This window comes from Calidris pugnax, unplaced genomic scaffold, assembly GCF_001431845.1.
Source record: "Calidris pugnax isolate Ruff unplaced genomic scaffold, ASM143184v1 scaffold231, whole genome shotgun sequence".
In the NCBI taxonomy this organism is placed as follows: domain Eukaryota; kingdom Metazoa; phylum Chordata; class Aves; order Charadriiformes; family Scolopacidae; genus Calidris; species Calidris pugnax.
The window spans coordinates 45,268-65,826 of NW_015090996.1; the positions used below are offsets into that span (position 1 = coordinate 45,268).

Below are 20,559 nucleotides of genomic sequence, written 5' to 3' on the forward strand. Positions count from 1 at the left end.
AGCATGACCCAAGGCTGTGACAGAGAAGTCCAAGTATGCAGGAGAAGCTACAGCGCAAGCTGCAACAAAGCCAGGGTCCCAGGTCACCCTGGAGGATGTGTTCCCTGGTGTCACAACTTCTCCCCATCTTGCCACCTTTCGCTTTGGCCTCCCCAGCATATTTGATGCTCCCAGAGACATCAGAACTTAAGCATTTTAGACTGCTGGTCTACTTCACACATCCATACTATTGAAACAGCACATTAATCCAGGCCAATCCCCCGATTCTGCACAAGCAGAGATTGAAATCAATTCCCTTCAACCATTTTCACAAACAACATTTGTTTCAAAAAGCCAGTTTTCAGTTTGAAATTGAAACATGTGGGTGAGCTTCTTCCAAACCCTGGATCTGATTAAAAGCGCAGCTCTCCTTCTGCATCTCTTTAGTTTAGGTGAAGTAAAGTTGCTTTCTCATACTTCAGATCTCTTAGTTTTTCCCCTCTCTCTCTCAAATTTTATCAGTGCCAATATTGCTTTCCAATGCTGTTTTGGCAGTGGTGAAATGGTATATGCTAACAAAAATATTCGTTCATAATTTATTCATAAGTATTCCAACCAAACTTTCGCCTTCAGCCAAGGTAAAGAAATGGACAAACATATTCAGGCTTCAGTTTTCAAACATTTTATTCACTGCACTTGGAATCAGCTGTACTTCGCTTTTCTGAAAACATTCATACCCTCCATTTCTGGCAGGTGCTGCACCTTTGGATCACTGCAGTAGAGCATTAGAAATAATTCAGGAATATCCTCAGAAAGCAGGATGACATTTCTTTGCTCCATGACCTCTTCCAGTTCGTCTCCACCTTTGCAGATTTTTTTCCAGTGTTATAATCAGAAAAAAGAAAAGGTACTTCTGTTAGAAACAGCTGCATCTAGTCTTAGCATCATGGGCAGTGATGTGACATGCACAGATTTTGTACCCAGGTTTTGTAGAAAGACCTAAAAACAAAGCCAGAATCATTGTCAAAGTCGTTATTTACTCATCAGCCCAACTTTTCTGCGCTATTAGCTTTTGCTGGTTGCGTGTGCTTCTTTTCCAAGCCTGTCACATGCTTCCTACAGTGAAAGTAAGAGACCCAGGTTGCACCCCAAGGCTTCAAAAGGTATGTGTGCTTTGTGTCCAAGTATTGTCTATCTCACAATGGAGCTATTCCGAGGAAGCAGCAGAGCAGCCGCTTCTCTCCCCCTCCAGCCTTTGTAGAACAAAGCACAGAGCTCCTCAGGAGTCAACTTTGTTGTTTTGCCCTTGTACAACGAGCTGTCATCCGGCCACAGGCGCCAGTGGCTGTGGCCCCCCCTTACCAGAGCCAACAGTTCAAAAGCAGGGCTGGGTTTATGCAGTTTAATTTGATGTGTCAAGTGTCTTTATTGCAAGCCATCTTGCAATGTTTGCTGTTAACACTCAGAAAAGAACATGTACCCAATCCAGGGAGGACACGGGGAGGGATAGAAGACAGCTCTGGCAGCACCTATCCCTTGCTCTGACAGAGATTTTCAGGCCCAGCATGCAAACTACCAAGAGAATATTTCAGCATGCTCTAATATTGATCTTCTCTGAAGATCAGATGGGATTCCAACCAGAAGTGTTTGCCATCAGCAATCCAGTCTTTGCCCCTTCTTTATATGCTTGGCAGTCACTTCCAAGGAGAGAAGAAAAACCTGTTTGCAGATAAACAATTTGTGGCCAAATAAGTCAGGCCAGATGTGAGTTAAACTTACAGGAATCATGAGGGGCTTATACTCTCTCTCCAGGTGGCTGTTTACCTCCCATTCGGACTCTTGGGAACAGTATGACACAACGTCCCGTGCAGTAAATGCTCAGTAGAATTCCCTCTGCCAGAGATAACAAACTGCAAACATTACCGTGTTCAATAATCTCAGCATAGGAAGAGACGCAGCTCATTGGTGTATTCAAGGAACCAGAGTGAAAAGGAAAAAAAGTCTGGAGTCACAACAAAAAGCATTTGCTGACAGTTAGACCAAACCCTTCTGGAAACCTGTCAGCGTTTTCTTCTGCCATCTATTGCGCAGGCACCACGGTAATAAGTGATTCAGATGTATTCCTGATTAAATCCAAGAAAGATGACATACTTCATAATCACGATAAGCAAATGGACAGCATGATTTAAAAAGTAGCCTGTTCTTTCCTGTTTCTCACAATACCTCTACAGGTTTTGATTCACAGCTTAAAGCTCCCGGCTCCAGCTAATCCTTTCAGAAATAAAATTGACACACCAGGCGATAAGAGTCTTCATATAAAGGAAAAAGCTTTTCTTTTCCGTGAACCCATTGACTCACTCATCTTTCAAGTCTCCACTCCAAACACGTTTCTTACAGCAAACCCTCTGCCACTAACATTCATGTGTGAACTGTCTGTCACAACTACCAACAAGAACAGAATGAAAGCAAGCTGCTTGTTTGTACAGGAGAGAGAATGGTCCTGTGGTTAAAATACTTTGCCTGTGACTGAAGACATATGGATTCTCTCCTTTAAAAAGAGCCGTGATTTCTGTGTGAGTTTGTACCAACCATTTACCTCACCTCAATTTTCCTTCCCTCAAAGAGAGCATTATGATAACAGGGCTTTCAAACCACCCTGGGTCAATGTAAGTGTTTGCTTCATTTTGACAGCAGAAAACACTTTCAGTAGTTTTAGTTGCACATGTGAGCAATCAGGTTACCATAAAGAGCCATATGTTGCAATTATCCATCTACACCAACTTTCTTAACCAAACTTTCCCTAAAGTCTATATGTATGCTAAGAGAGTTGGGCAAGCAAACACCAGCTGAGCAAGAAGACCAAGCCTTGTTATGGTAAGCAGATAGACACCACCCAAGGAAGGTAGCCCAAGGCAATGGGCAGCTGGATAGAAAACAAAGAGAATTTCTTCTTCATAAATGAGCTCCTCCCCAGCAGCACACAGACAGGCCCAAACTGGCTCTCTACAGTTCAAAAAAAAACGCCCCAACCTTCCAGTCTTTTCTACCTGGCAACAGGCTCCCTTGCAGGGATTACACACTCCAACACGAGCCTCTGTGCCACCGTGTGATGATTCCCCCTTTTTCCTTCAAAAGACTAAGGCAAAAATCCCTAGTGAGCATTTAAAAGAGTACACCTTGCATCTTGTTATACCACCTCCTAACAGCGGCACACCGTTACCAGAGCACTGCCCAATCAGTTATTACATAAAATATGTCCTTCCCAGTACCAAGTGGAAAACAGGCTCCAGTGACCAAGCTCTTGGAATCCTTTCCAGCAAATATGCTTTGTCCAGCCTGATGGCCCTCCGTAAAACGGTGTGACTGTGACAAAACGGGGTTCATGGTCGGTAAAAGAGAAGGAAAAGGGGTTTGAGGTCTCTACCCCCAGATTGGGAGCACTTCACCTGACCCCACGTTACACATTTAAAAGGTAAGCAAAGCACTCTTCAGAGAGCTGCTCTGCCTGCTTATCGGAGCACCAATCTCACCCACCATATTTTTAATCACTCTGATGTCTGCAACCACGTGCTGCATGCCCCTGGGCTCAGGAGCCTTATCATATTGTCCATCTGTATAGAACCGTGCACACTCTCTATCTATAAATAACAGAGGTAATTATTACTAGTAAATAATATATACTAGCTCATTTAAAATGAATCATGTTCTCCAGTCGCCCTGGAGAATGAATAACATAGGCAAAGCTACAAGGCATCGCTTTAAAATACTCCTTATATAATTATTATGAAATTGCATTAGGCTATGACTCATTCCTGCAAATGCAGGGTTCATTGAGGGTAATTAAAATAAGTCACTCTCTCTTCAAGGTGGTGACTCATAGGCTGCTGCCCATAACGGAGTGCAGAGTGAAGTCAGAGAGAAGCTCCTCTTTCCCCACTGAAAAAGCAATAGCACTTTATTAAAGCAGTGGGTTTGGTCCATTTAGCCAGCAGGTGTGGATTTTTTTCCCTATCCAAGAAATTAAATCAACTACGTATTAACTAAGTGTCTTACTAGACTGTAGGGGAAAATAAGGGGGCTAAACACAACTAGGGTATACTCACACACTGTTTTGCTAAATAATTACAGAATCACAGAATGATAAGGGGTAGGATGGGACCTCTGGAAGATGATCTAGTTCAACCTCCCTACCAAACAGGTCCTCCTAGATCAGGTTGCACAAGAAATTGTCCAGGGGGCGTTTGAATGTCTCCAGAGACAGAGACTCCACCACCTCCCTGGGCAGCCTCTTCCAGGGCTCTGCCACCCTCAAAGGAAAGAAGTTCCTCCTCATGTTTAGGTGGAACTTCTTATGTTCAAGTTTGTGCCCATTTCCTCTTGTCCTGTCACTGGGCACCACTGAGAAAAGACCAGTCCCGTCCTCCTGACACCCTCCCTTTAAGTATTTATAGACTTTGATCAGATCCCACCTCAGCCTTCTCTTCTCCACACTAAAAAGACCCAAGTCCCTCAGCTGTTCCTCATCAGAGAGATATTGTAGGCCCCTCATCATCTTTGCTATACCCTCTTCAGCAGTTCCCTGTCCTTCTTGAACTGGGGAGCCCAGAACTGAACACAGTGCTCCAGATGCGGCCTCACCAGGCAGAGTAGAGGGGCAGGATTTAAAACAATTATGTCTGTATGTAGTGTTGTAGCTGTTATCTAATGAAAGCTGCTAACAGTAAGGTTCCATACTTAGTAGGTATATATGGACCTTATCACGTCCAAGTCAAGTTGCAGATGAGATTGAATTAAGCTCACCCAAGAGCTAAGAAAAGGAAATTCAGTGTCTTGTTCCTTTGATGCTATGGAAGGAATTACAGCAAGACAGGATATGTCAGCCTCTGCACCCAGGTATATCTGCACAATAGCTGACAAGACTTTATTTCAAAAAATCCACACCTTAGCCGAGTCAGGTTGGAATAATTCGTATAGTTTGGGAATTTGGTTGCCAAAATACAAAGCTACTGAAAAAAATGAGTACAAAAGACAGTAGAATGTAGCTGCACCGCTCTCCCACACTCCAGCACTAATGACAGCTCATAAGTAGTTCTTTGTTTATCTCTGCCATGCGTTTCTGTGCTCTACAGTTACTGTCCTGTCTTTTCTAGTATGCTTTGCTAAATGCATTTTATTTTTTAGGAGTATCATCTTTTCATGAGCTTTTCAGCTCTTTTGATGTGGGAAAAATCAGACATTCAATAATTTTCATTGGTATTCTTAACTATATTTCATATCAGGAGATTGCTGTCCACATGATGAGAATTAACTTAGGGAAAAGAGTACGCTTTCAATATATAAATTAATCTAAAATCTACCAATGCTGGGAAATTTATTTCTTGGGAATATATGATTAAGCTGATAGCATGTTAAAAGAATGCTTTCTCATTATAAACCCCTTTGTAATAACATAGATCATAATTGTAGGAGTCTGTGATGGTTCAGTATTAATTAACTAGTTTCTTTTCCTTAAAGCTTAGCATCCTCGCTAAAGCTTGCGAAAAGTTGTGGAATATCAATAATGGAGGACCAGCTGGCTGCTTTATAAACCCAATCAGAATGAATTTTTTAAGCAAGCTGACAGAAATACTGAAGGAGTTGCAGAGTTGATGATGTCCAAGCCAGGTCAACTTAAAACAGTGCTTTAAATACTTACCTTCTCTTCCAGGCTTGACTTGCACATCCCACGTAGTGAGTGGTTGCTTCAAGGAGTACCAAGGGGGACACTAATGCACCATCTCAACAAAATCCATTTGAATACAAAGCATGATATTGTACATTGGCCATAGACCCTAAAAGGGAGAGTGTAATTCATTTAGTAAGCTGGTTTTCAAAGAGGTTTAACTGCCAGTTTATTTGTTTTCCTGGTTGGGATCTGAGATTGTAATTGATAAAAGCAATTTGCTTTGGAATTTGTACCCAGGTTTGCAAATATTCATGATATATCACTGGATATAAGCCCACTTGTATAAAAAAAAAAAAAATGTGTAAATTTACATTTTCATAATTGTACTGAATCTGTCTGGGATGGAGTTAACTTTCCTCATTATACAAGCCCACTTGTATTAAAAAAAAAAAAAAAAAGTGTAAATTTACATTTTTATAATTGTACTGGATCTGTCTGGGATGGAGTTAACTTTCCTCATGAAAGCCCATATAGACCTGTGCTTTGCATTTGTGGCTTGAGTGGTGTTGGTAACACACCAGTGTTTTGGCCATTGCTTCACACACCATCAAGGATGTCTCTCCAGCCATCCTCACCATGAAAGCCCATATAGACCTGTGCTTTGCATTTGTGGCTTGAGTGGTGTTGGTAACACACCAGTGTTTTGGCCATTGCTTCACACACCATCAAGGATGTCTCTCCAGCCATCCTCACCAAAGGCCAATAGGGGGTGGACAAGAGATTGGGAGGGAACACAGGTGGGCAGCTGACCCCAACTGACCAAAGGGATACTCTGTACCATATGATGTTGTTCTCAGCAATGAAAGTTGAGAGAAGGGGTGTCAGGAGTGGGGGGACAGTCAACGTATTTGTCTTCCAAAGCAACCACTACACATCCTGAGGGCCTGCTTCCCATGAAGTGGCTGGACATCACCTACTGGTGGGAAGTAGAGAAAACATCTGCCCATTTCCCTTTGCTTCTGACTTCAGCCTTTGCTTTTCTCATTAAACAGCCTTTATCTCAATCCATGAGCTTGCCCGTCCTATTTTCTCACCCTGACCTATTAAGTGAGAGAGGAACTTGTAGGGGAGAGGTGTCTGGCAGCCAGCAAATGTCAAGGCACCACAATAATATTCTCTGACTTTTAACCTCCCATACTTTGACATGCCAGAACTTTCAGTTCAGGTAGGAAGAACTGGAAGGTCTTCAATAGTTCATGATTGCATCTGTCTATTCTTCGTGCCTCGTTCATACACTTTCTTATTCTTGTGGTTCAGGTCTTCATGTGATGGAAGCTCACACCATTCATTAGGTGTTGCACAGGTCTGTGAAACAGAAACATCACATGTTAACTTTGTGCCAGACCACTTTGCACAGTGGTTCTCTTGTATGAAACGAGTATTTCGATTCAAAGCTGTGAGTCATGGACACACAGCAGCAGTCTGAAAAGCAACATCACAATGAATAAATCTTGTGGACTCTTTCAGAGACAGGTGATAATTTTGTGATACAGAAATCCAGAAGATCACGCTATAATCCTCAGCTGACCCGCTTGGTCAATTGTTACGATATTTATCAGTGTTCTGGCAACTCTATCCAATGTCTCCTTCATATAAAATTAGTCCACTCCCTTTTTCCCTCTGAAATCTTTTAAAAGCACAATTGGACAGAGCAAAGCAGCTTACTAAAACATTCTCTGCTCTGTCCTCTTCTTGCAGGCAGGTGCTCAAGCACTCTGGAAAAGAATTCAACATTTTTCACTAAAATGAGTTCTAAATAGAGAAAAATCCATATTAGGGAACATCAGTCACCTAATAAGGAGGAAACCTTTGAAATACGCTCTGTATTTCTAAAAGAAATAGTCCGAATTCCAGATTCTTGGCTTTCCTGAAATATGCTGGATTTCCCTCCTCTCATTCACGTCCTTCATAAAAAACTCCCATTGTTTTGTCTCACCAGTGGAATTTCATTAGTATAGAAGAAGCACCAAAGCCATTATTGTGTATGAAATGTGTATGAATTATATATGCTTGTGCTCCAGGACCAAATGTGTATGAATTATATATGCTTGTGCTCTAAAGAACTCTATGAGATTGCTTTTATTATAGCCATTATCCTGTCTTTCCCACTCCTTTATTCCTATTTATGGTTCTGATTTGTCTCAATATCAGCTCTGAAGTTAGAGGCCGTGTCCCTGTGACACCTATGGCACTAGTGGATGGCACTAGAACAACAGTGACTGCAATGCCATTGCTTATAATGCTCATCCAGAAGACCTGGCAGCAAACCAAGCCTTACTCATCACAAGTACAAAATCAGCTAGGATTGACATAAGCAAAAAGTAAATTCCTTTTATCAATATATCACTTTTATTGGGCAAAACCGGACACTCAGCTGTCTGAATTGTGTCTGATGACTGCATTTAGTGCTGTTCTTCATGTTAACTAGTGTTACACTGAATATTAGGGCATGTTGGTCAATCTATATATGTCAACTTCCAAGACAAAGTGTTTTGCTTCCAGCAGCAAAAGAAGACTCAAGGCTAGAGCCTGCCCAAATCAACACAAATGCAATTTATGGAGGAGGATAACCTTTGAATTACTTGTACTACTTCAGGACAAACTGAAAACAGAAATTAGAGTTACTCTTGATTATATATGCTTTATTTAATCCAATGAGTTAAAGGCAGAAGTAACCTGTTCCCACTCTGAGTTGACATAACAATGGCTTTTGATTGGAATCAAGCTTTTATTTTCTCCTAGCTATGTTTATATAGCATGGCCAATGTTTTAATTGTTGTCATTGTGAAGCGTTGGCTTGATTTTCAGTGTAGTATCATGGGTATTGCTGTGCCTCAGACACTTGGGAAGGCATTCACAAACTCAGTGGTTCATTTATTTAAAGGTTGTGCTTTAAAATGTTTCTGTGTTACAGGAAATATTTACAGCTGTAATTTCAAATGATGCAAGGAATGTTTGAAAGTCAGGTACACGAGCACTGAGGCACGTAATTAGGTTTGGTCCTGGAGTTTTCAGGCAGTAGAGTTGCAACCCTCATTGTCACTTGGAAACACGTGCCCAGGCCCACGTGAGGCTGAGATGGTTTATCACTTCTCTCTTTCTCTTGCTCTGTGTCCCTTTTGGGTTTTTTTGATAATCAGAAAGATTCAAGGTGGGGAAAAAGTATTTTCTGATATAAGTGATTGGTTTGGCACAAGGATAGCTGAGTAGGCTGGGACTCTTCAGCTCGGGAAAGAGGCAACTCATGACAACAAATGATAGAAGTCTGCAATATTACAAGTGTCTTTGGGGAGACTGAAGAGGCATCAGGTTTTCACCCCCACTTAATAAAAAACCTAGTGCACATCAAGTGAAGGTGGTAGGAGCAAGGTTCATAACAATGAACAATGACAATGGTTCTTTGAACAGCAGGCGCTACAACTATGAAATTCACTGTGCAAAGAAGTCACAAAAACTCCAGTTTAGCTGAGGTCTCCAGGAAAACGGATGAGTACATGGAAAAAAACCCTTTTATTCTGAGGGCCCTGTCAAAGAAGTTTATATTTTTATTGCTGTTCCTGAAGAACTTACTTATGTCCAGTGTTGAAGAAAAGGTACAGAGCTAGATGGATCTTTTGTCTGATCTTTTTATAACTTTTAATACTTTTCTGCTATATGTTCTTGGGACTGGACTTCCTAGGAATCAAGACAAAAGCTCCTGTGCCACTCAACTGGTAGAGTCCTTAAAAACGCTTTGGAAGCTGTTCATCAGCTTCAGCCAAAGCTGACAGCAGGGACAAAGTTTCTGAATTAGTAATAGTGTACATGTTTTTTTTTTAAATCAGTGGCAGGAAGAAGAAACTGATCCAAATTATTCACGGAATCACAGAATGGTTGAGGTGGGAAGGGACCTCTGGAGGTCAAGCGGGGCCTCCTAAAGCCAGTTGCCCGGGCTTCAGGAAAAGAGGAAAAGACACCAGAGGAACAGTACAGAAGAGACAGAAGAAGAAAGATTTGATAGATTTTACAGCTCATGGAACTCAGTTCTTACTGCAGAAATTTTACACTGAAATATTTTGGGGAACAGAGGTGACAGGCAGTACAGAAGAGATACAAGAAGGAAGATTTGATAGATTTTACAGCTCATGGAACTCATTTCTTACTGCAGAAATTTTACACTGAAATATTTTGGGGAACAGAGGTGACAGGAATTGTACTTTCAAAATCTGAATTTGACTTTATCAAGCTGAGTAGCTCTTAATGTTCATATTTATCTCATTTCCTTGGCATAATTGCACTATGGCCTATGACTACGATGTTATAAATAAACTCCAGCTATAAATGACTCATAGCTCTCAAATATAATATATAATATCGAATTATGAATGTAATACAAACACAATGCATTAATATTGCAGCCGCATCCAAATAATTGCTGTGTTTTGAGTATATCTAAAAATACACAGATCTGACCACAAAATCCATTCCCATTGTGATAGTGCAAAATGGCATGATGAACTTTAAATAATCCTTATTGTCAGCTGCATGTGGAGCTTTCAAAGACAAGACATCTGCCTTGGCCCACAAATTCTCTTTTTGCAAAGAAAGCAGAAGCCTTTCTCTCTGTTGCTATGTCCAGGATGTTGATGGTTACCTAATACCCATTCAGCTTTTCTTCGTCATAATTTAGAATTTTACTTTAAGAAGTGCCCAGGGTTATTTCAGGTATGAAGGGAACAATTTAAAAATCTCATTTTTACTCTCTGCCATGCCACAGGGCAAAAGTAATAGCCTTATGCAATGTTGCACCACGTTGCACAGGCTGATGTGATATTACACAACATGTGGTAGGTACTGAAAGAAGCAAATGTTTTCAACATACACACAAAAAGCCCTAAACGCAGGGGGCCTTTCAGTGCCCTGAATGAACACAACAATATAGACCCTGCGAGCAACAAATCTGCCTTTCAGCTGAACTCATTCAGGCAGAGATGTAGGACCAGGGCTCCTGTTGCGTTCCCTTTGCCCAAAAGCAACCAGGAAATATTTTGTTAAATCTCCCAGCAAAAGCAACTGGATCTAACATTGTAAAGTGATGGGTTTTTGTTGTTTTTTTTTTTTCCATCAAGAATTACAATGTTCGTGAGTCCACACACCCTTTGATGATCATTTTTTTAATCTGCTATTTCTATTTCAGTCATGAAATTGGAATGGAAATTCAACGTCTGTCTACACTCCTGTGGAAAAAGAAAGGATGATCAAGAAGGAAGCTGTAATCTCTAAGAATAAAAGGCCAATTCCAAACATCTGCACAATGTTCCCTGCATGGGTTAACTCACTGCTGATCAAGCAGGACAGTCTGAGCTTCAGAGAATGACTTAACAATATTTAACTAAATTTGACCTGTTTCCTTGCTCTTTTGCACATGGTCAGGAACTATTTTACATCATACCTCAGTAAAAAGAAATCTTGCAGTACAATGAAAATAATTTTCCTGTATTAAATAAAAGCCCTGATGAAGTATATGAGCATGAAGTGTTACCTCTATTAGTGCAGACATTAAGGTAGGGTCTGGAGGCTCAAGGAATGTACTTCTACTGTACCAGGGAGCCAGCTATGAGCATCTCTATGAATAAAGATCTATTACTGTGTCCAGCTATGCAGCCCTCGGCACAAAAAGGAAGTGGACCTGTTGGAACGGTTCCAGAGGAGGCCACAAGGAAGATCAGAGGGCTGGAGCACCTCTCCTCCTATTACTGTGTCCAGTTCTGTAGCCCTTGGCACAAAAAGGACGTGGACCTGTTGGAATGGTTCCAGAGGAGGCCACGAGGAAGATCAGAGGGCTGGAGCACCTCTCCTATGAGGACTGGCTGAGAGAGTTGGGGTTGTGATAGAGTTGGAGAAAAGAAGGCTCCGGGGAGACCTTATAGCCCGTTCCAGTACTTAAAGGGGTCATACAAGAAAGCTGAGGAGGGACTGTTTGCAAGGGCATGCAGCAATAGGACGAGGGGCAATGGTTTTAAACTAGAGCAAGGTTGGTTTAGATTAGACATTAGGAAGAAGTTCTTTACAATGAGGGTGGTGAGACACTGGAACAGGTTGCCCAGCAGAGTGGTGGAGGCCCCATCCCTGCAGACATTCAAGCTCAAGCTTGATGAGGCTCTGAGCAACCTTCTCACTTATTTCTGCAGGGGTGTTGGACTAGATGGCCTTACATTCTATGATTCTATAATTCTATCTGGGAGCAATAAGACCATGATAGTTTCTAAGAATCAGACTTTGCACACTCTTGAGAGAAAAAAAATTAAAATGTTAGAAAACAAAATCTTAAGCCAAAGGTAAGACTCTGTTACGAACCACGCTCACTCCACAATGTATTTTCACTAACCCATTAATGCAGTCATGGTGTTAGAAAAAGACAGTAGAACATCTGGCTGATGTTCTCATGGGAGGTTTGCACACTCAGATATTGTAGCTGCCAATTCCTTCTGCATTTCACATCTTAACTGCTCAGCTACAGATAGAACAAATCTTCACTACACTAGGTATTTTACAGTTAATACTCTGTTTTTAATCTTCTTTTGAATATTCAATAATTCTGCCAGATAGCTTCTGATAACTTTATACTTTTTCCACACTTCAATCTTTAGAGCTAGGTATAAAAAAGTCTTGAAATAACTGAGAAATAATGTCTAACAGTCACAATTCAAGTCACCATTTTGATATTAAACTCAGAATTTAAACTCCGCTCTTACAAAAATAATGTAAACTATGGGAATATCCTGGATCTAATGCCCTAGTGAAGGGTATTATCAATCAGTTATAAAGCGATCATTTTTCAATGTGTTGGGTTTTTTTCACATGGATGATAGTAGAAAGTAGAAGTAGAAGTAAAATACAAGTAACATCTCCTGATAGACAAGTTATGGAAGGTGAAAATAAGAAGCAAAGCCATTCTATATCTGTGCTTCCTCTATCTTGTAACCCTGGTACCATGCAAAACAGCAACAGAGCAGAAGCAAATCTTTATGAACAAAGTTGAAGACACCACATGAATATTCATCTAATTAGCCAACCTAATTAGTATGTCCATTGAATTTCCTAAGTTAATTTCTTCAGTTTTCTTCCATGAGGTCTTGAGGAAGCTTTTCATGTTATAATTGCAAGGGTAACATTTACAGTAATAGTGAAAAAAGGTTTTCCTGCAATATTGAATCATGACAGATTCCCCAGGAATGGAGGTAAAAGGAAGACAAGTCTAAAGCATCCATGAAAGAAGTTATGAAACCTTGCATAGAGACAATTCTTCTCTTACTCTTTGTGAAACAAACTGTTATTGGTGCATTGTAGGTTTTTAAAGATATTTCTCTTTCCCTAACCTCAAAGAAAGCTGTTCTGATGATGGCAGCCAGAAGAACTCCTGAAAGTGATATGAAAAGTTGTCTTTTTCTGTAATACTTTTAGAAATCAATTCTATTTTTGCTATATTCTAGGATACTAATTCATAAACAATAGTGAAATGCAGCTGATTTCTGAGACTTATTCTTTCAAAATGATTTTTTTTAATTTTGTGCAAAATTTTAGTGCTTTTTTTTTTTTTTTTTTTTTTTTTTTTTTTTTTTTTTTTTTTTTTTTTTTTTGAGGATTGCTGAAGCTTTAACATAAAATTCTCAGGTAATCTGAATTAGACTAATAGAGATTATTTTCTGAGCTAGAAGAAAGTCACACAAGTATACATAAAGATACATAACCAAGAGCAGAGTTACTCCTAGAACCCCAGTCCGCTTACACACTTCAGTGTTACAAATAAGTGGTTAAATAAAAACTCCTCTAAAGTTTATCACTTCAGTGAAGTCAGATAACAATGTCCAGTGGCTGCCACAAATGCAAGTTCAGTTGATGATTTTACTTGTAAACCATTAAAAAGCTGCTTTTAGTCTATTTTATATTTAAACTAAGCCAAACCAGCAGTGCCATAACAGAGTGTACCTGAGAGTGATGGACTCGGTGTGATGGATGCCTCAAAGTCACCACAATTTGCATGCAAGATACCACCGCAAGGTTTAACGGCTGATTAATGACAGCTCTCTCTTTCACATCCCGACACAGGAATTCATCTGAACTCCAAGTTCCAGAGCAGAGAGTAGAGAAAGGTGATGTACAGACTGAAATAACAAAAAAAACAGGTTGGAAGGAAGCTGAAGACGTCACTGGTCCTTCCTGCTTCTCAGGGCAGGGCAGGCATATGGTACATAGCTCATTCCCCAGAGCTTTTCCCTGAGGGGCTCCCAGGAACCTCCTGGCACTTCCAGCCATTCCCCAACTCATCTGATCCAGCACTTTGCTAACGTTTTGAAGTAAAAAAAAAAAAAAAAAAGGGAATATATTAGGCTCATCTGATCCAGCACTTTGCTATCGTTTTGAAGCAAAAAAAAATAAGGGAATATATTAGTCCCCACAGAGAACAGCTATTAGTTTCATACAGCTTAATATATTTTCAGTGTCTGCAGATAAATCACAGTAACACAGTCTAAGTTGTCACAGTATCATGGTCTAAGCTAGAAAACATTACTTTTTCTTTCCAAAGAAAAGAGAAATGTTAGATCCTGAGGTGTTACTAGCATATAGGCAAAAGTTTTCTCATGGGTCTCCACCAGTCTGTCATAGATAAGAGAAAAATAACTTTGGCAGTAGTCATGTCTTGCTGCGTCCAGGTCCAAACACCCTGTTAAAGTGATTCTGAGCCGGAGCAATGCCCAAAAAGGAGGCTCTATCTGGTTTTTTTGTTCAGAAAATGATGAAAGAAGTTAAGGCTGGTCTGAACAGAGGCCCTCCTCTGCAGAAAGGGAGGTTACCCTTAATAAATAGCAAAATACTGGGAGCACAAACCAGAAGAAATATTGCAAAGTGGTGAGAAAAAGGGTAACACAGGAGAGGAGAGAACCACCTGGGATACGGTGGATCCAGTTTCACACTAACAACATTGTATAAATGAGGGTATGAATTCATCGTGTTCCCTCTTGATATCATTTGCTGTCCTGATTATCTTTAGTTATAGGCTGCATGAATTATGTAGGCACCCAGCTAGGCTCTGCAATTATAGCTGCAAAGATAAAAGCCTTGACAAAAAGCTTGCTATCCTTTTTCACTTATTATTTCCATCTCACTCTCCATTTATTGCAATAAACATGGGGACGTTTGAATCCTGTACAAACTAGGGCTGAAAAATCCCTTACTACAAAGGCAAGACAAGCCCCAACCCAACAAGGCAGTTACTTATGAGGCCTGACTGTAAGAGCACAGATAGTCCCACCGAAGCCAGAGTGACTGCTTGAGTGATGATACTGCTTAGTCCTGGGGCCTTTATGGGATGTGAGATGTGTCTTTGCAGTTACTGGAGGAAAAACACTAAATCATACCCAATGCTACCCATATACACACACTGTATTATTGTAGAGTACTGCAAAGAGCTTGGCCACACATCCTGCTTGCTTCCAAAGTGACGTGCTCATCACTGAAGACATCGGGGAGGCTACTAAACCAAGACGTACCACTGCCTCCCTCACCAGCCAGTGATGAACAACTTTCATTTCACTCACATCCCACCTTGTGCCTGCCACAGAGAGAGCCATTCCACTGCTCCGAGTGATAAAGGGACTACAGACACCATATCACAGCAATTAAAGATTTATAGTCGTGTAAATAATTAACACTCCCCCCTTTCCACTGAGCACAAAAGTCATGCTTAGATGAATACAAAAGCAGCAGTAAGCTCATACCAGGCGGCTGAAGCCAATTTATCTGTGATACATCTCAGAAGCCTCACACCCTCTCTCAAAAGAAGAACGTTTTTTGATATGTCAGGATATATTGGATATAAAGTGATGTATTGCATGTTTAGTTCTTTTTTCAAAGGAATAAAGATATCCCCTGTTTCAGGACTGCGGGATAAAACCAGTCTGTCTCGTGTACTGAATTTAGGCTCAACAGAGTGATGTGCTGAGCTCTTGAAGTACTGGAGACTATACCACTCCTCTAGGCCTCACACCAGCAATCTTGTTGCCATCTGGAAACTTCATAACAGGAGAAATATTTCTTTCTCCCTTTGGAATTTTAGGTGCTACTATATTAGGTACCACTATTTTCCCCAATCATATTTCCACCTGTAAAAATCACAACTGTAGGTTTTGCGTGTAAACTCTTGAGCAGTGCTTACCTCAAACGCAGGACTTAATTTTGAGGCATGCATTGCTATGTCCCCACTTCAAAAACATCTTTTCTCACTCATTTTCTTTGTATCCTAATGGGATGGCTTTAAAACCCTTTAGATTACACAGTGTGTTATCAAAGCACAGTTCCAAAAGCACAAAGTATGCCCAAATGAAAATGTTAAGGTTGCAAAGACCAGTGCTCAGAAGGGGTGAAGCAAGACCAGAAGGAAACCTTGTAAATTTAATATAATTAAAATTAAATAATAATTAAATTTAATTAAAATTAAATAATAATTTAATATAATTGCTTATACGCATGGCAATAAAGTTATTAGCTGCTTGGTCACTTGCTCTTTATTTACAGGCCGTTTCCTTTGGTCACTGCACAGAACTGAGTTGTTCTGGCAAGAATGAACTGTGCAATGACACAGGTTGTTCTCTGCAGTTCCTCTGCCTCAGCTTCTGCAGAAACTGGAGCTTGAAGAGTGAAAAAAATATGCCTAAACTGAAAATTTCTGTCTCCTAGGGAATTTCAATGTTCTCTTTTTCAGGTGTTTCAAGTTACAATTAAAAAGCAAAATAGCAGTATTTCCAGCAAGATGGAAATTCTGATGAGGTTTTGTTCTGTGGAAAGCAAAAAATCCAGGTAATTTGTTTCAGAAACATGTTCACAGCTTGCAAGTTTCTGGTTTCTTGAACGACAGAGAAAAAAATTGCCTCAAAGCTTCTCATATGCCAGCGCTGGGAAGAACATAGGATCACAGAATAGTTGGGTCAGATGTCTGCAGCCTCCCTACGGGGCAGCAGCCTTGTGGGACTGGGCAGCCCCTCGGCCACCACTGTCCCCTGCCAGAGCCAGACCATAGGGTTTCTCATCCCAAGTCCCTCAGGCACACTGACTGGTCCAGGCCACCAGCTGACACATCACTGGTTCCCAAGCAAACCCCTACTTTGGCTTCCCTGGCCAGCTTATTTCCCCCAAAACACAACTGTCTGCCCTCTCTGATGCCACTGGTGTATTAAGAACACCCAAGAAAAGGTAAATGATTTCACTTGACCTCATCCTCAGGAAAGACCAGTTTTGGGTTGACATGTCCTCATCTCCAAGATGCAAGGAAGGTGTGCTGTCTTCAACAAGTGTACTCGAGTACTCAAGGAGGGCTATTAGGACCAGTGGGCAGGTGTCCCCTGTGCTCTAGTAGCCTCAGGTCATGGTCTCACACCAGGCATAATGTGAGGTTTGGTGAGGAGACATGTCCACACTGTCCTATACTTGACTCTAGGCAAGAGGAAAGGTGACTTTATGTCCCTGTGTTTCTGTGGGGCCAGAGAGAAGGAGGAAGCCCCGTTCCTGGGGTCAAGGTGAGAAGATCTGCCCAGGGTGCCAGGAAGACATGCTGACTGGTGGAGGTGACGTGGAAGCAGTGCCTGTCCCAGGCTGTCCCTTCTTCCACAGAAGGGGTTGAGTGTTCTTGTGCCCGGTCCAGCATCTCTGTGCCAAAATCTGCCTCATGAATAAATCTCTGGGCCTTTCTCCTCCACCGGTTTCATTCTGCCATCATTTTTTTTTACAGACAGGGGAACAATATTTCTGCGAGGGTCCATTTGTAATATGTCTTTTTCCCTTTTCTCCCCTTTCTTTCTTTTTCACAGCGGTGGGACGTGACCCGTGGTCGCTGGCAGCTGTGTGCCCAGGGAGCTTGGTACATGCTGAACAGGTCTGGGAGTACCCAGGGGTCATATCCATTTCTCTTGAGACTTTCTCAAAGACATTTGATCCCTGTGACATTAGGCTCAACAGAGTGATGTGCTGAGCTCTTGAAGTACTGGAGACTATACCTCTCCTCTAGGCCTCACACCAGCAATCTCGTTGCCATCTGGAAACTTCATACAGGAGAAATATTTTTTTCTCCCTTTGGAACTTTAGGTGTTACTATATTAGGTACCACTATTTTCCCCAATCATATTTCCACCTGTAAAAATCACAACTGTAGGTTTTGCGTGTAAACTCTTGAGCAGTGCTTACCTCAAACGCAGGACTTAATTTTGAGGCATGCATTGCTATGTCCCCACTTCAAAAACATCTTTTCTCACTCATTTTCTTTGTATCCTAATGGGATGGCTTTAAAACCCTTTAGATTACACAGTGTGTTATCAAAGCACAGTTCCAAAAGCACAAAGTATGCCCAAATGAAAATGTTAAGGTTGCAAAGACCAGTGCTCAGAAGGGGTGAAGCAAGACCAGAAGGAAACCTTGTAAATTTAATATAATTAAAATTAAATAATAATTAAATTTAATTAAAATTAAATAATAATTTAATATAATTGCTTATACGCATGGCAATAAAGTTATTAGCTGCTTGGTCACTTGCTCTTTATTTACAGGCCGTTTCCTTTGGTCACTGCACAGAACTGAGTTGTTCTGGCAAGAATGAACTGTGCAATGACACAGGTTGTTCTCTGCAGTTTCTCTGCCTCAGCTTCTGCAGAAACTGGAGCTTGAAGAGTGAAAAAAATATGCCTAAACTCAAAATTTCTGTCCCCTAGGGAATTTCAATGTTCTCTTTTTCAGGTGTTTCAAGTTACAATTAAAAAGCAAAATAGCAGTATTTCCAGCAAGATGGAAATTCTGATGAGGTTTTGTTCCGTGGAAAGGAAAAAATCCAGGTAATTTGTTTCAGAAACACGTTCAGAGCTTGCAAGTTTCTGGTTTCTTGAATGACAGAGAAAAAAATTGCCTCGAAGCTTCTCGCATGCCAGCACTGGAAAGAACATAGGATCACAGAATAGTTGGGTCAGATGTCTGCAGCCTCCCTACGGGGCAGCAGCCTTGTGGGACTGGGCAGCCCCTCGGCCACCACTGTCCCCTGCCAGAGCCAGACCATAGGGTTTCTCATCCCAAGTCCCTCAGGCACACTGACTGGTCCAGGCCACCAGCTGACACATCACTGGTTCCCAAGCAAACCCCTACTTTGGCTTCCCTGGCCAGCTTATTTCCCCCAAAACACAACTGTCTGCCCTCTCTGATGCCACTGGTGTATTAAGAACACCCAAGAAAAGGTAAATGATTTCACTTGACCTCATCCTCAGGAAAGACCAGTTTTGGGTTGGCATGTCCTCATCTCCAAGATGCAAGGAAGGTGTGCTGTCTTCAACAAGTGTACTCGAGTACTCAAGGAGGGCTATTAGGACCAGTGGGCAGGTGTCCCCTGTGCTCTAGTAGCCTCAGGTCATGGTCTCACACCAGGCATAATGTGAGGTTTGGTGAGGAGACATGTCCATGCTGTCCTATACTTGACTCTAGGCAAGAGGAAAGGTGACTTTATGTCCCTGTGTTTCTGTGGGGCCAGAGAGAAGGAGGAAGCCCCGTTCCTGGGGTCAAGGTGAGAAGATCTGCCCAGGGTGCCAGGAAGACATGCTGACTGGTGGAGGTGACGTGGAAGCAGTGCCTGTCCCAGGCTGTCCCTTCTTCCACAGAAGGGGTTGAGTGTTCTTGTGCCCGGTCCAGCATCTCTGTGCCAAAATCTGCCTCATGAATAAATCTCTGGGCCTTTCTCCTCCACCGGTTTCATTCTGCCATCATTTTTTTTTACAGACAGGGGAACAATATTTCTGCGAGGGTCCATTTGTAATATGTCTTTTTCCCTTTTCTCCCCTTTCTTTCTTTTTCACAGCGGTGGGACGTGACCCGTGGTCGCTGGCAGCTGTGTGCCCAGGGAGCTTGGTACATGCTGAACAGGTCTGGGAGTACCCAGGGGTCATATCCATTTCTCTTGAGACTTTCTCAAAGACATTTGATCCCTGTGACATGAAACTAGTTACTAAACAACAAAGATTCAAAGATTAGAGTTAGAGTTTCTCATCAGGCCACCACCAGGCTGTGAGGGGGAGGAGGAAGGCAATAATGCCCCAGGATGCTGAGCCTGCAGGTGCCCATGAAAAGACTCATTATTCATCAGGATTTCGAGCTGAAAAGTTAAAATCAGATGTTTTCTGTGGCTGATACTGGTTCTCCCCGTTGCATTGCCAATGACAGCACAAGGTATAGCGCTGCCTTGCCAGCTCACTTCAGCTTGCCCATGGTAAGAAACAAGTAATGATAAATGTCCACGGTGATAAACAAGTAATTAAAGGCATGCAAGTTTTGGAGCACATACAGCTGTTAAGAAGCACATTCCCTTGTCTCCAGAAATCCAGGTTCTTTTCTCTTTCCCTTGTGTAACTTAGACATTCACATTGTTATTTTATTTCTTCAATATCACATTACTTATGATTTGTCATGCCTTTTTTTTTCCCTTTTTGCTGTTTACTGTTAGATTATTTTACCTTGTCTCCAGAAATCCAGGTTCTCTTCTCTTTCCCTTATGTAACTTAGACATTCACATTGCTTTTTTATTTCTTCAATATCATATTACTTATGATTTATCATGCCTTTTTTTTCCCCTTTTTGCTGTTTACTGTTAGATTATTTTACTAAAGGTTAAGCAAATAAAATACAAAAAAGTCCACCAGGAGAATCAGAGGAAAAATGACATCTGGAGGAATCCTAGTAACCTAGTCTGTGAAAACAAGGTGTATTGAATTGGTTACTCCTAAGATTATCACAGGAGAACCCATTGAAATGATTCAATGAAAGAGATTCTCCCCAGAATACCATGCAAACTA

General features: G+C 41.4%; 1 long non-coding RNA gene across 3 annotated transcripts; it reads right to left on the bottom strand.

The window, feature by feature from the left end:
* Positions 1–645: 645 nt before the first annotated feature.
* On the bottom strand, positions 646–20,512 carry LOC106895778. 3 transcript variants are annotated; one of them, XR_001413507.1, is made up of 6 exons: positions 20,221–20,512; positions 13,673–13,848; positions 6,843–7,009; positions 5,675–5,810; positions 1,759–1,872; positions 646–978 (listed from the first exon to the last, which is right to left on the bottom strand). It is a non-coding gene; the product is annotated as an uncharacterized LOC106895778 (long non-coding RNA). The 3 variants fall into 3 exon arrangements; XR_001413508.1 differs by having other exon boundaries at positions 13,673–14,027; XR_001413509.1 differs by lacking the exon at positions 20,221–20,512 and adding an exon at positions 15,900–16,997.
* Positions 20,513–20,559: the final 47 nt, after the last annotated feature.